This window comes from Crocodylus siamensis, chromosome 3 (assembly GCF_052110815.1).
Source record: "Crocodylus siamensis isolate JL-2025a chromosome 3, ASM5211081v1, whole genome shotgun sequence".
NCBI lineage: Eukaryota > Metazoa > Chordata > Crocodylia > Crocodylidae > Crocodylus > Crocodylus siamensis.
The window spans coordinates 149,862,492-149,875,774 of NC_143397.1; positions in this window are offsets into that span (position 1 = coordinate 149,862,492).

Here is a 13,283-nt window from a genome sequence, read left to right on the forward strand (position 1 = left end):
TGAAGCCACATCTGGTGTACTGTATCCAGTTTTGGACCCCCATTACAGAAAGGATATGGACAAATTGGAGAGAGTCCAGTGGAAGGCAATGAGGGTTAGGCAACATGACTTCTGAGGAGAGCTGAAGGAACTGGACTTATTTAGCCTGGAGAAGAGAAGACTGAGTAGGTAGTAATAATGGCCTTCAACTATCTGAAAGGTGGTTACAAAGAGAATGGACCTAGACTGTTCTCAGTGGTGGCAGACAAAACAAGGAGCAATGGTTTCAAGTTGCAGCAAGGGAAGTTGAGGTTGGAAATTAGGAAAAACTTTCTCACTAGGAGGGTTGTGAAGCACTGGAACAGGTTACCCAGACAGGTGGTAAAATCTCCATCCTTGGAGGTTTTTAAGGCCTGGCTTGACAAAGCCCTGGCTGGGATGTTCTAGTTGGGGATGGTCCTGCTTTGAGCAGGGGGTTGGACTAGATAATGTCCTGAGGTCCCTTCCAACCCTCATTTTCTATGAGTCTGTGATTTTATGACTTCCATGGAGGAGGTGTGTTCAGATGCAAAGGAAGTGAGGACTCTGCAGAGGGCTCCAAGAGCTAACCGTTTACCTTCTGAATTACTTATTTTCCTTTGTGCACAAAATTTGTTGTTTCTACTTTCAAGGATTCATTCATCCCTTAGGTAGGTTAAAAAAAGTAGTGAGTTCTTTGCAATAGACAGGTAAAATCCATGTATGTTAGGATGAATGCAATAAATAAAACCTGCATATTGGCATAGTGGCACATTGAATATCCATTTGTGTCTTTTAAAGACATTTGTACTTTTCATTTTGGGACTTTAGAGGCTTCTCTCTTTCTTGCTGTCTTTTTTTCTCTCTCCCTGGCTGCTTAAGCAAAACCAGGAGAGTGCCAGATCAGGAATAAGATTCTGTTTCCAGCTCTTTCACCAACACTATGGGTGCATATACATGTGAAATTAATGAGATGATAAACTTGGGAGCAGTTATAGCCACAGTCAGTTGCTCCCAGGTGCATTGTCTGCATATGTGTTTAGAACAGCATCAGTTTGAGCCAGGGTGGAGCAGCCCTGGGCTGGCAGCAGGCTTGCAGGGGTCAGTTCAGGCTCTGGGTGTCAGTGTTGGGTGGCGGAGGGGCTAGCTGGGGCATGAGGGTGCTACACTGTGGAACTCTGCAGCAGGCAGCTCTCATACTTTAGCACCCTCTTGCCCCAACCAGCACATCACCATCTACAAGTGTGTTTTGTTGCACTTAATTATATCTGCTGTAAGACAATAGTGTTCCCAACAGCACTATCTTATGGCAGAGTTTATTAATTTACTGTGCCCTAATACGAGCACATGTGTAGACAGTGGCACTTTACTGCAGTTGGCTAATTAGCGCTGCAGTAAAGTGCATTTATAGATGCACCTTACGGCCATCTTTACACATGCTCGGGGTGGGGGGGCACTTTAGTTAGGGCGGCTCCACCTACTCTAATTAAAGCACTGCAGTATCTTGTGTATTCAGCATTCTGTGGTTCAGAATGGTGTTGGGAGTGCTTTAAATAAAGCTCGTTTGACAAGCTTTAGTTAAAGTGCTCCAGCTGCCATTTGGAAGCATGGGAACACTGAATGCATGAGACACAGAGGCTGCTGGAGTGCACTAATTAGCATGCTCCAGTAGACTTGATTAATTGAGTAATTACAGTGCATTGGAGCAGCATCCCCACATGTCTACAGGAACCCTATGTGAGTAAAGATGATCTCCTTCTCCTGCTGCTAGCCTTTCTCTCCCTTGTCCAAGGTCTTCAGAGGTGTCAGTGGGTGGCGCGTGTATGTGCGGATGTGTATACACATGTGGCCTACGATAATGAAGCCCCAATATTATGGCATCTAGATGCTGGCAAAGGAGACATTAATAACCAGCTCCAATGTTAATATTTGATAAAATTATAAGCTACCAAAAATATGGCCTTGTGCCAGGAAGTGTTAGGCAACACTCTTTATAGGAAGAACTGACAGAAACACCTTTAATAAAAGTAAGCTGAAGTAAAACTGTACTAAAAGTCACCAAGAATCTGAACTGTGTGATCCATAAGCAATACATAGGATATGGGGATGGCGGGGGTCTAGGGTGGAGGGGGGAATTTTACTTTTACCTTCTTGTAGTTCCAATCAATCAGTGATGCAGATACTCAAAGTAGGAGGAAAGCAGTCCAGTGAATTTATATATTTTCTGTAATTTACAACAGTAAAAATGTATAGTACACAATTTAATCAAACATGATCACATTAGGAAAGGTGCTTCTACAAGTATTTCCATAGGAATTACTGACAGTATTTTGCTTTGGTAACTTGCTGGCCAGCATGTGTACCTTTATCTGCCTAAGCCAAAAATGATGTACATCTGTGACAGCTCTCAGCACTGGAAGCTCTTTAACTTGGTCTTTTACTAGTCTCAGGCCTGGCTGATTCAGCCTTCATTGCTGGTCTACCTTGTGGCTATAGTCAGGAAAAAAATTGTAACCACAACCTAGTTGAGACAATGAGCACTGCTGGGGTGCATGCTTCACTGTAGTGGAGTTGCTTCTCAGATCCCCTGGGCAGCAATGCAATGCTGAAATACCCACTATATTCAAAGCAGAGGCACAACCTCACACCAGCTATTAAGCTACATGCAAAGGACCTCTCTGTTCAAACCACAGATCCACAGGGAAAGAAAAACTGAACACCATTGTAAGAAGTATTCTTCATTAATCCTTCTCTCCTCAATTGGAGCTGATAATGTTTAGGAGAAGAGATTGCTGTTATACTCCAGTTTTAAACAAAACCATACCCAGGAACATAGTTAGACTTCACTGAGAAGATGATGGTAGCATGTATACACATCATTCAGACATGTACTCTCTCTCTCTCTCTAGAAGGAGAGCCAGTAAGTATACCCTACTGATTCCACCACTCTTCCCTAGAATAGCTCTGTTCTACTGGGAACATACTCTAAGGGATCTCTCTTATCCCACTTTTCTGTTTTGTTGCTGTAACAGATAAATATAACTGTGCAAACTTTCCCCAGTATGTTTTTTACAACATAAAATGTACCTAAATTAATACAACCAAAGTATTTAGAATAGTTTTTTACATAATGGCTAAACAGGTGGCCGGTAGGAATGACTGACATCATTAATCCAGCTCATCAATTTATATCTTAAGAAAACAAACCAAACATGCAGCAATCCTAGACATTTTGTAACCTGCCAACTTACTGTATCCTCAATTTCCCGCATGTTAACCTTGTCCTTCCTCTTCCATTCCTTCCTCTTGTTCAGCATGCCAACTTGTATCTAATGTTAATTTTGATTATGTGGGAAGGTGACCATCTTTATGTACGTGTCCATATGATGGCACCTCTATCTGATGAGAGCCGTGGGGTCCTATTAGAATACAAACAACATGAGAACAACAAATATCAGTACATTTACCCAGCAAACAAACCAGTGTGTTCAGGTTGGTGTTTTTTTTTAATGCCGTAATGCAAGAGTCACCTGCTGTTTGAATAAAACACGTTCCAGGTCTGTAGAAAGATAACTCAGTATCTCAGTCTTTGTGGAGTAAAGACAAGCCACATACTACTAATAATCCAAGAGCAGTAATACTACTTTGGACTAATATTTCATTATACAACAATTGGTTCAGCCTTAAAAGTGACCTGGCTCAATCAGACAATTCTAACTCAGAAAAAAAAGTGACCTCCAAATTACTGGTGCTTAGAATTCTTATGAAGATGCTAGTGGTGGATAGTGCTCCTCCTGGACATCCTACTATCACTGTATATGCTCCCCCCTGCCGAAGTGACAGCTTAGTGAAAAAACTCTTCTACAGAAGTCAACAAATGCGAAGCAAACTTTGATGTGAACATATACACATATCCCATAGTAAACCAATTCATCTTGCGATTAATGTAATGGCTGTCAGTCTTCTGCATGTTGGCAGCACTGAGGAATAAAGCCTAGGCCCTCTTTCTCCATGAGCACATGTTTTCATCCTTTGAGTTAAAGGAACATTTTATTTTAGGTTTTACCAACATGTATCCTGTGACACAGCTGAACTCTTCTAATTCTCTCCAATAGAGGGCAATAGCAAAATACATAGTACCCACTTCTTCACATTAGCAGGCACAAGGCTAGTGCCTATGCTGACATTACTCAAGGATGACTACAATCATCAAAAAGGCTTCCCTTTTGAACAAAAAAATTCAAACAGCTGCTCTTTATTTTTCAAAATGTGAATATCGCCTTTTGCAACATACGTCACCACCATCTACACTCTATAATCTTTGTGCTACCTCACGGGCAACAGGATTGTCATGTTTTAGAGGACAATTCCCTGGTGAGGAAATCAATTTGATCTCTGGCCTTTTAGTGTATATATACTCCAGATGTTTATTAACACTTCATAAGGTATCATAATGACACTATTTCTTTAACAAGCGTCTCATCCATAATCTCGCTTAGGCTTTCGTCTCCCCTTGTGCTGATGTAGTTAAGCAACCATTAGTTTAAACACCGAAGTGAAAACAAGAAAACGGAAGTTTAGCAATGGACACAGTTTGCACTTGTACTGTTCAATAATGGCTTTAATCTGAAAAGATAAAAAGAAGGCAGCTATTTTGACTAATCTACTCAGAACAGAGGAGAAGGTAATCGCGCTTGATCTTTGGACACAATCCATAAATCAATTACTTTAATTAAAAGGATGGTTGGAATCAGGCTTGGCAATGGAATAACTATTTTTCATTATTTTTATTGTTTGCGTTCTCACAGCACCTCACATGGTGCGGCTCTTTTATAGGGCTGCACCATGCCAGACACTGTACAGATATAAGCAAGAGCTGGACTTGCCTCCCTGACAGCTGAGAAAACTGGTTTTCAGGGACAGTTTACCTTTAAAATCCACTTACCATTGAAGTCTATTCATTAATGTTTTATTCTGAAAAAGACTCTCTCATGTAAAGTGTGAATATCTTGTAAAAATTTGCCATCTTGGTTATGTCTAGACACTTGTAGTCTCAGGAGCTCCTGGCAGGGGCATGCCTGAATGAGCACAGTCTCCCCACCTACTTAGACACCAAACCTGGGCACCACGCACTGAAGCCTCTGTGGGGTTGCCCACAGTGGCCACTCTCCAGACTGAGGTCTTAAAAGCAGCTGCAAGGTGGGATGGGCACTGAGTGGGTGGACACACTCAGGACAGCTTCACTGCTTCATTTCCTGACTTGGTGTGTGTGAGCAGGAGTGGATAGGCGAGCCTGCCCTGGAGCATCCCTGCCAAGACATGCCGGGAATGTGGTATAGACATACCCATAATTTCCCAGGGATCAAGAGAAATAGATAAGCTAATTTAATTTCCTCTTTGAGGTGCAAATTAAGCAGCTATTTTAATGAGTTCAATAATCCAGGTGTATGCAAAATGTAATTAAATATGGTTTAGAAAATAGCTTGCTGTGTTTGCCAAAGACAACTTCATGTGTACAGCAAAATCAGAGGAAGCAATTATGACAACATATACATAAAAAAAAAAAAAAAGGAATGAGAACCTCACTTCCACTCTCAGAGTCCCCATTCCTGCTGGGCAAGGTTTTCCCTGGCACAGAGCATTGAAAAAATATAGTCACTGGTCTGCCTCAAGAAGCTGTACCATAAACAACATGCCAGGCATGAGCCTAGGACAAGGGATAGTATATTTAGGGAGGGTCAAGAGCAAGTACTACTGTGGAGACCTAGGGATTTCTGTGACCCACAAGGAACATCAGAGAGGCTCTGCTTGGCCTGTGGAGAGGTCCTCAGGGCTATCTAATGGTACATCTACACAGCAAAATGAAAGTATAATTGTAGCATACTTATGCTAGCTTTCATCTTACCAGCACCAGTAACAATGGCAGTGACAATGTGGTGACACTAGTTTCACCATGGAGTTAGCAAACATAGTCAAACTCTCTTAGACCCTGCATATCTACTTTTGATTAGCAGGCTGCATCCAGACTGGTAGTTACCCACTTTAGCTACAGTTCAAGGTCATGTGGGTATGCCTACTTGTGCTTCCACCACGCCTATATTCTGCTGTGTAGACGTATCCTAAATTAGGCCTTGGGGTTCTCCACCTGCAAAGGAGGCCTGAATTGGAGGACACAAAGGGAAGAGAAGCCTCCTCTGCCTTACTCCGGCTTGTTATTCTTATTTAGTTAGTTAGTGAGGCAGAGTCCGTCTTCCTTCATGTGTTTGACAGTGCTGAGTACGCTGCCTTAACAAAAAAAGTGTTATTGGAAGGATATGGTCCTTAGTCTCATCTCATTAATACCAGTTTTATTCTGCTGTAGTTGGTTACTCTGTTTCCCTAGTGTAACCAGCAGTAGAATCAAGCATGACTTTAGTCCTAGTACTTGTGACACACAAAGTAAAGTAGCCAATTTTCCCCTTACTGGTTCCTTATTTTATATTTTTGAATAAGGAAGCTGCCCTAAATCTCAGTCACCTTTTTTCTGCTTAGTCTCATAATGTAAATTCCCCTTTTATGGATGAGTAGTTTTCTCACACCTCTTGAGAAATTTTTGGCTTGTTTCCAACATGTTATATTACAGCTGGCCAAACCTGGAACTTGCTTGACTCTAGAATTTATAAAGAAAATTCAAAATTCAGAGTGTGGTCATTAAAAGTTTGGTGAGGCTCTGGGATTGCAAGGGAAGCTGCACTGAATAGAAGTTTATTCACATCTGGAACTGAGACCAACTTGAGGTAGTGGGAAAAGAGGGAAGAAAAAAAATGTTTTGGTGAACCACAGAGCACTAAAACAACAACGAATTTCATGCATGATTCTCTACTTAGGCTGACTCTAACACATTGTTTTATTATGTGTAATTCTTCCTACTATCATGAGTTTACTGCACTGGAGAGGCTAACATCTTCATCATTTCATTTACTTAGTAGGTCAGCTTAGTAGGGCTACTGTTCAGACCCCTCTTCATTCTCATCTCTGATCCAGTTGAAACAGGTTTTATTTTTCACTCCCCTATCTCACATTGGTTTAAATCAGTGGGCATGTCTCTACACGTGAATTTAATGCAGCTGAATAAACTGTGGAGCACTTTGCACCACAGTAAATTACTCCCAGGCGCAGTGTCTATATGTGTATTTGGGACAGCAGCAAATTGAGCTGGGGAGGAACAGTTTAGTCCAGGAATGCTCTGCAGTAGCCAGGGAGAGCTCCAGGCTTTGGCTGAAGCTGTCCAGGTGCCAGCCCTGGGGTGGCAGGAGGCACCAGGGTCAGGCCCAGGCCCCGGCTGGTGGCAGCAGTGTGGCCCAGAGTCTGGGGGCAGCCCTGGGATGGCAGGGGGGCAGGGGGTCAGGTCCGGGCAGTGGGTGGCTGCATTGGGCAGTGGAGGAGCTGGCTGGGCTATTAGGCTTTTGCAGCTGCTGAGACCTGTGGCTACAGAGCAGGCAGGAGTGTTGCCCCCTGCTGGCTGGGTGGACAGGGTGCAATTTACACCCAGGTCAGTATCTACGTGTGTGTTGCTGCACAGTAAATAACTCTGCAGTAAATACTAGTACTTGTATTTACAAATAGTACCTTGCTGCAGAGTTGATTAGTTTCCTGCAGCCTAATAGGGCTGCATATGTAGGTGCGAGATGTTTGCTGTGCAGCTATTTAGTCTACTCCACAGTAAACATCTCATGTTTGATTCTGCTCTTACATGAGTTTTACCCATAGTGTAATTCCACTCAATTACACTGTTGTAATAGAGGGAAGAGTTAGGCCCAAGACACCAAAATAAAGTTAGAGAGCTCAAAATGTTTCACAACATTGTCCATATTTTACAGATGGGGAAACTACAGCATACTGTAATGACGTGACTTGCCTAATATCAACCAGGATTCAAAAACGCCTCAGCAGCTTCTTCTGAGGAGATGTGGAGCCAGTTGTGTTTGCCTGTTATTCAATAGCACTTCCCCTCGTGTCTTGTTACTCCTCTTGCATCACATGCTACAGAAATTTCCCTTCGATAACCACTGTATTATTTTATAGATTTAACTTTCTAACTCTTTTCCCTTTCCCTCTTTCTCTTTTTTTTCTCTGTTTTCCTCTAAGACACATGTTCTCTCTTTAACCACTTAATATTTCCTGTCTATTCATTTATCAGCTTATTTTTGTTTCTTCCTTCCTCTTTGCTGTCTCCTCTCCCCCAGACACATCTGCCCAACCTGCTTATACTCTTTTCACTGGCTACCCATTGTCTTGGTTCCCATTCTGCTTTACTTGCAAAGAACGGCTACTTTCTCAGTATGATTCTTTATCCCTCATGGCTGCATTTCTTATACTGCACTACCCAGCTCTGCTTTCAGCCATTTCTTAGGGCCTGATCTTTCAGAGCAAATGGGACTAGACCCTCTTCACCTTGCCTGAAATTAAGTCACACCTCTTAATGTCTCATCTACAACCCTTGTTTCTATAAATTCCTAATAATGAAAAAATTAATATCAGCTGTGGAAGGCTTGGTGCCTGGAACATCTAGTCCACCCCTCTTCAGGAATTTCCAGTTTCCTCCATACTCTGCTGCTTTCTAAACACCCCATAAATTCCAGTAAGGGGCCAGAGAAACAATATTCACATAAGACCTTCTTGTCCTTAATGGCCCTGGTTCCAAATTCATACCAGCTGAAGCTCTACTGACTTGGTGACCTTACTTGTGATCCACACCAATGAAAAGTTAGAGGAGAATCAGGTCCCATATCTGAATTTTTGCTGCAACTTTTTACTCTTCACAAATAACAAATCTCAGTGCTGGGAGAGATCATCATAACTAACATTGGGCTGCTACTTAGGAGGTGGTTTTGTTTAAGATGTACAGTATACAATGGTCTTGGATCTAACCATAAACAGCATCTGACTGGAGGACCTGGTGACACTGTGGTGGGGCTATTGGTGGCAGGGTAGCTCCTATAAAATACCACAATGTTGCAACCTCCAGAGTAAGGAAAGTATAGGGCACCTCAAAACCCTAGCCCATGCTGCCTTGTGGGTACTTCTTGGCTAGAGAAAGGTTTTGGGACATCATCCTGACAGAAATGTGCCATGATTGAGGCATTAGGCAGTCAGCAGCAGTTTTTGTGTGTCGCTCTCTGGCAAAAGCTACAACTATCAAGGCATGGAATAGTTGGACTCAGTTTAGCCTTCAGATTCTGTCTCAATGGTTTAAAAGCGGGGTAGTAGATCTTGGGTATCCTAAACTGCTCTATACTCTTGCCTAGGCTTACAGGTTAAAGGTCTTGGTGTGATGGTTGCAGGACTCCATACATGTAGATTCATCAGATATCTGACTAGGCCTCTTATGCATACACCACAGTCCAGAGGATCAACAGGTGCCTACTACTACTACAGTACATGAGAGATACTAGCAACTGGAAAAGCTGCAAGAGAGGTAGTGGGAGCTTCTCCAGTTTTAACTGATGAGCAAAAAGCACCCGCAGAGCCTCTGAAAGCTGTACTCACAGGTGTAAGCCCTGAAAATTCACTTTTAAGTTTCTTTCTCATTACTGCTGTATCTTTTTGAAGAAAACTTTTGTTATTGATTTGAAACCTTAGTTGGAAATTCTTCAGATAGCCTGGTCCTTTTGCCCCCAGGAATCTGCAACTCTCAGGGTGCATCTATACATATGCATTTTACTGAGGAATTAACTAATTAGCTCCACAGCAAAGCATCACTGTCTACTTGTGCAGCACTATTTGGCTGCCGTTAACTAATTAACTCCACCATAGGACAGTACTTCCCAGCACAAGTACTATCCTATAGCGAAGTATTTAGGTGCGTTCCAACACATGTGTAGATGATGACTGGAGGTAGCTCGCCCAGCCCAGAGCTGTTCTGCCCCAGCCAGCCCCTTTGCAACACGCTGAGCCAGGGTGGAGCAGCTCTGGGCTGGCAGGCTGTGGAGTTTATTCAGGAGTATTATTATCATGTATAGATGTGCCCTCCTTGAAGAAAATTGGAGTCAAGGAACTGCAATGGCAACAAACACCCAGCCTGTGAGGTGATGCAAGTGTTGTTAAGGCAGGTCTAGTCTGGTTGTATGTTGCAATAGCCGTCACGATCAAAATCAAACTAGTGCCTAACATGCCCCTGAACTTTCACATTTAAAATGAGGCCAATGGATTTTTTTGTAACTCTGTTTCAGACTTGTTGCCAGCTGCTAACTGGCTTTGGTCTTAAATGCAGACAGATACGATTTTTTTAAAAGCCCTGTTTTTCTGGAGACTACAGACTGTGTTTTGTGATCCCTGCTCTTGTGAAGTCCTCTGTTTGCTGTAGCATGTAGCTGAAAGGGCTAATCATTCATAGAATCTTAGATGCACAAAACCCACACTTACACCTGTTTGTCATTTTGAAAAGTATTGCTCTTTGCCCTGTTGCCTAAGCATTATCCCCCAAAAGACTGCCATCTCTAGGGTTTGAAAGAGAAACCCTCCACATGCACGAAATCTCCTGCCAAGAGAGAGAAAAAAAATTAGCCTTGTAAAATAACTTTATACGGTTTGTAATTTTTGGAGAGGTTTTTATTTTTTTTTCTCTTAGCCTGACTTCAGAGTTAACTCGTGGTTTTTCTTATAGGCCTTGCATTTTCAGTGATGAAGTGACATACATATTTCTGTGTTATATGCTGTCTGTCATGCTGCTCACCATTGCTAGTGACTGCATGATTTAGTATCTCAAATACTTTAGATTCATGAGGAATCAGAATGCATGGTAGAGGTGATACTTTTTATTAGGCCAGCTAGGTATTTGCAAAAAAAAAAATTCTTTATTTGCAAGCTTTTGGGCATACTCACCCTTCCTCAGGAATAGGAGAATGCAAAGCTTGTAAAATTGCTCCTAGGTGGAAATGAAAATTCATATTTCACTGGAAACCTGAACATGTTGTAAGATCTCCTGGTTGGAATAGTTCATTTTGTGCAAATTAGGCTCAGATAAAAGTTAGAACAGTCTGTTTTACAATCTTTGCATTCTTCTATGCCTGAGGAAGGGTAAGTGTGTCTGAAAGCTTGCAAATAAAGACTTCTTTTGGCAAATACCTAGTTGGTCTAATAAAAGATATCACCTTTACCATGTGTTCTGATTCCTTTTGCCTATAGGCCAATATGGCTACAACCTGTAGCCCTGAAACCTTAGATTCATGAGGATTCTTCATGAGACATCATAAAATGCAAGCCTCTGTCTTGGGTTAAATCCTATAAATATTATGAAAATACATTCTGCATTTCATTGAATCCCAAACAAGTCTGTCATATGGTATGTTTCTAGAGAATTGAACAAAGACGATCTTCCATCTCCTCTGATCACAAGTGAAGAGAAAGCTCCACCTGAAAGGAGATCTTGTCATCGTTGAGCAAACAGTCTACACTCTCACACTGATTCTGAGTTAGGAGTGCTCCATATCTGCATACATGTAAATAGTTATTAATAGGCAAGATCTTGGATTTTGCAAAACCAATAAAATGTAGTGTTGTGCTTTACAAATGTTTTTGTCTGACTGTTCTTTCCGTCAGCTTGCAACAGCTTCTGTTTCCTATAACAATCTTCTGCCATATCTCCTATCTACTGAACTCCCACTTTCTTTCATGTGATAGCTATCATATAGACCTGCGCTCTAGCCTGAGGAAACGCTAACTGACACCTCTCATCTCTCAGTAGACTGTGCTAACCACCAGTTAAGGCTGGGCCCCTTGGCAGCCAAGAATGCAATGTTCTTGAGGCCAGAGTGCACCTATAAGAGGGAGCATGACTATACAGCCCAGTAATGATGGCATTCCTCTGGGAAGGTAGAAATCAGGGTTCTAGCCCCTGCAGCATGACTATTTACATGTCTTACATCAGATAGTCAAAGGTTATAACAGAGCCCAGGAACTCTCTCAAACACCTACAACTTACTTCTGACCTCTCATGCTGGAGTCTTTATTCCCTATATTCTCTAAAGTTGTATCTAAACCTGTTGTTGACCCTTATTGTGTTATTTATATAGATGACATTATTGGGGGAAATGTTTAGTAGTCTCAGAAAAAAGCATAAATATATTAGGAAAATCAAATACAGGTTTCCCTTGATTTATGTGGGTTCTGGTTCTGTATATGCAAATTTACTCTTATGCAATGACCCTTTTTATACCCCAGATTCCTTATAGGCAAGGTAAATTCACTCTTATGCAATTGGCATAGGACCCCCCCTTCCTCTCATGGGGCGGGGGCTGCACCATGTCCTAACCCCTCTGTGGCTCTGCTTGTCTTTCCTCACCCCAGCTCCTGGGCTGCGCCATGCTGTGGTGCAGGCGGGTGGTGTTGGCTGCTCCTGGGTCTGCTGCAGCAGGGGCTGGGGTGAGTGGGAACAAGTGGAGCCCTGGGGGGTTCGGGGCACAGTGCAGCTGGCATCGGGTGCTCCTGGGGCCACTGCAGCAGGGGCTAGGGTGAGAAGCAGAGCCCCAGGGCTGCAGCAGAGAGCAAAGTGGAGGGAACTGTAAGTAGGTGGGAGTCACAGGACAATGGGGGCACAGCTCTTGCTGCTATGTGTACCCCAGGAGGGCTGTGGGCTGCACTGGGCTCTTTCTTGGAGGGGTGTGTACCCCTGGAACTGCGTGCGGGATGAAAGCAGGCTGCCACTGCAGGCTGGGGCCAATGGTGGCACTGGGCTCTTCCCAGCACTGGAAGGGCAGGTTAGGGGAGCTACAGAGAATTTTGGGGTAGCAGCAGCCCTCCTTCCAGCATCACCATCCATCTTGAGCACCAGGAAGAGCCCAGTGCTGCTGCTGGGCCCCAGCCTGCTGTGGCAGCCTGCTCTCATCTCATGCACATATCTGGGGGCATGTGCCCCCTGGGAAGAGCCCGGTGCATTCTCCCAGCCCAGAGCCCTCCTAGGGTGCATGTAGCAGTAAAAGCTGTGCCCCCACACCCACTTACAGTTCCTTGCACTTTGGTTCCTGATGTAGCCCTAGGAGCAGCAGACAGGCTACACTGCACCCTGCCCCTTCCTTAGTCCCGGTTTTACTTCCTCCCTCCCTCACATATTTTTGTTATACTCAGTTATCAAGTTCAACAAGCCTGAGCTAATTAACTGATTCAGATTTCTGCGCAAATGCAAGTTTGCTATTATGCATTCACAATCCAAATTCCTGCTAGCACTGAAAATGGTAACCTCTATTTGACAGCCCCTAACATTATCTTTGCTGACAACAGACATTAATAGGGACAGAATAAATATTGCT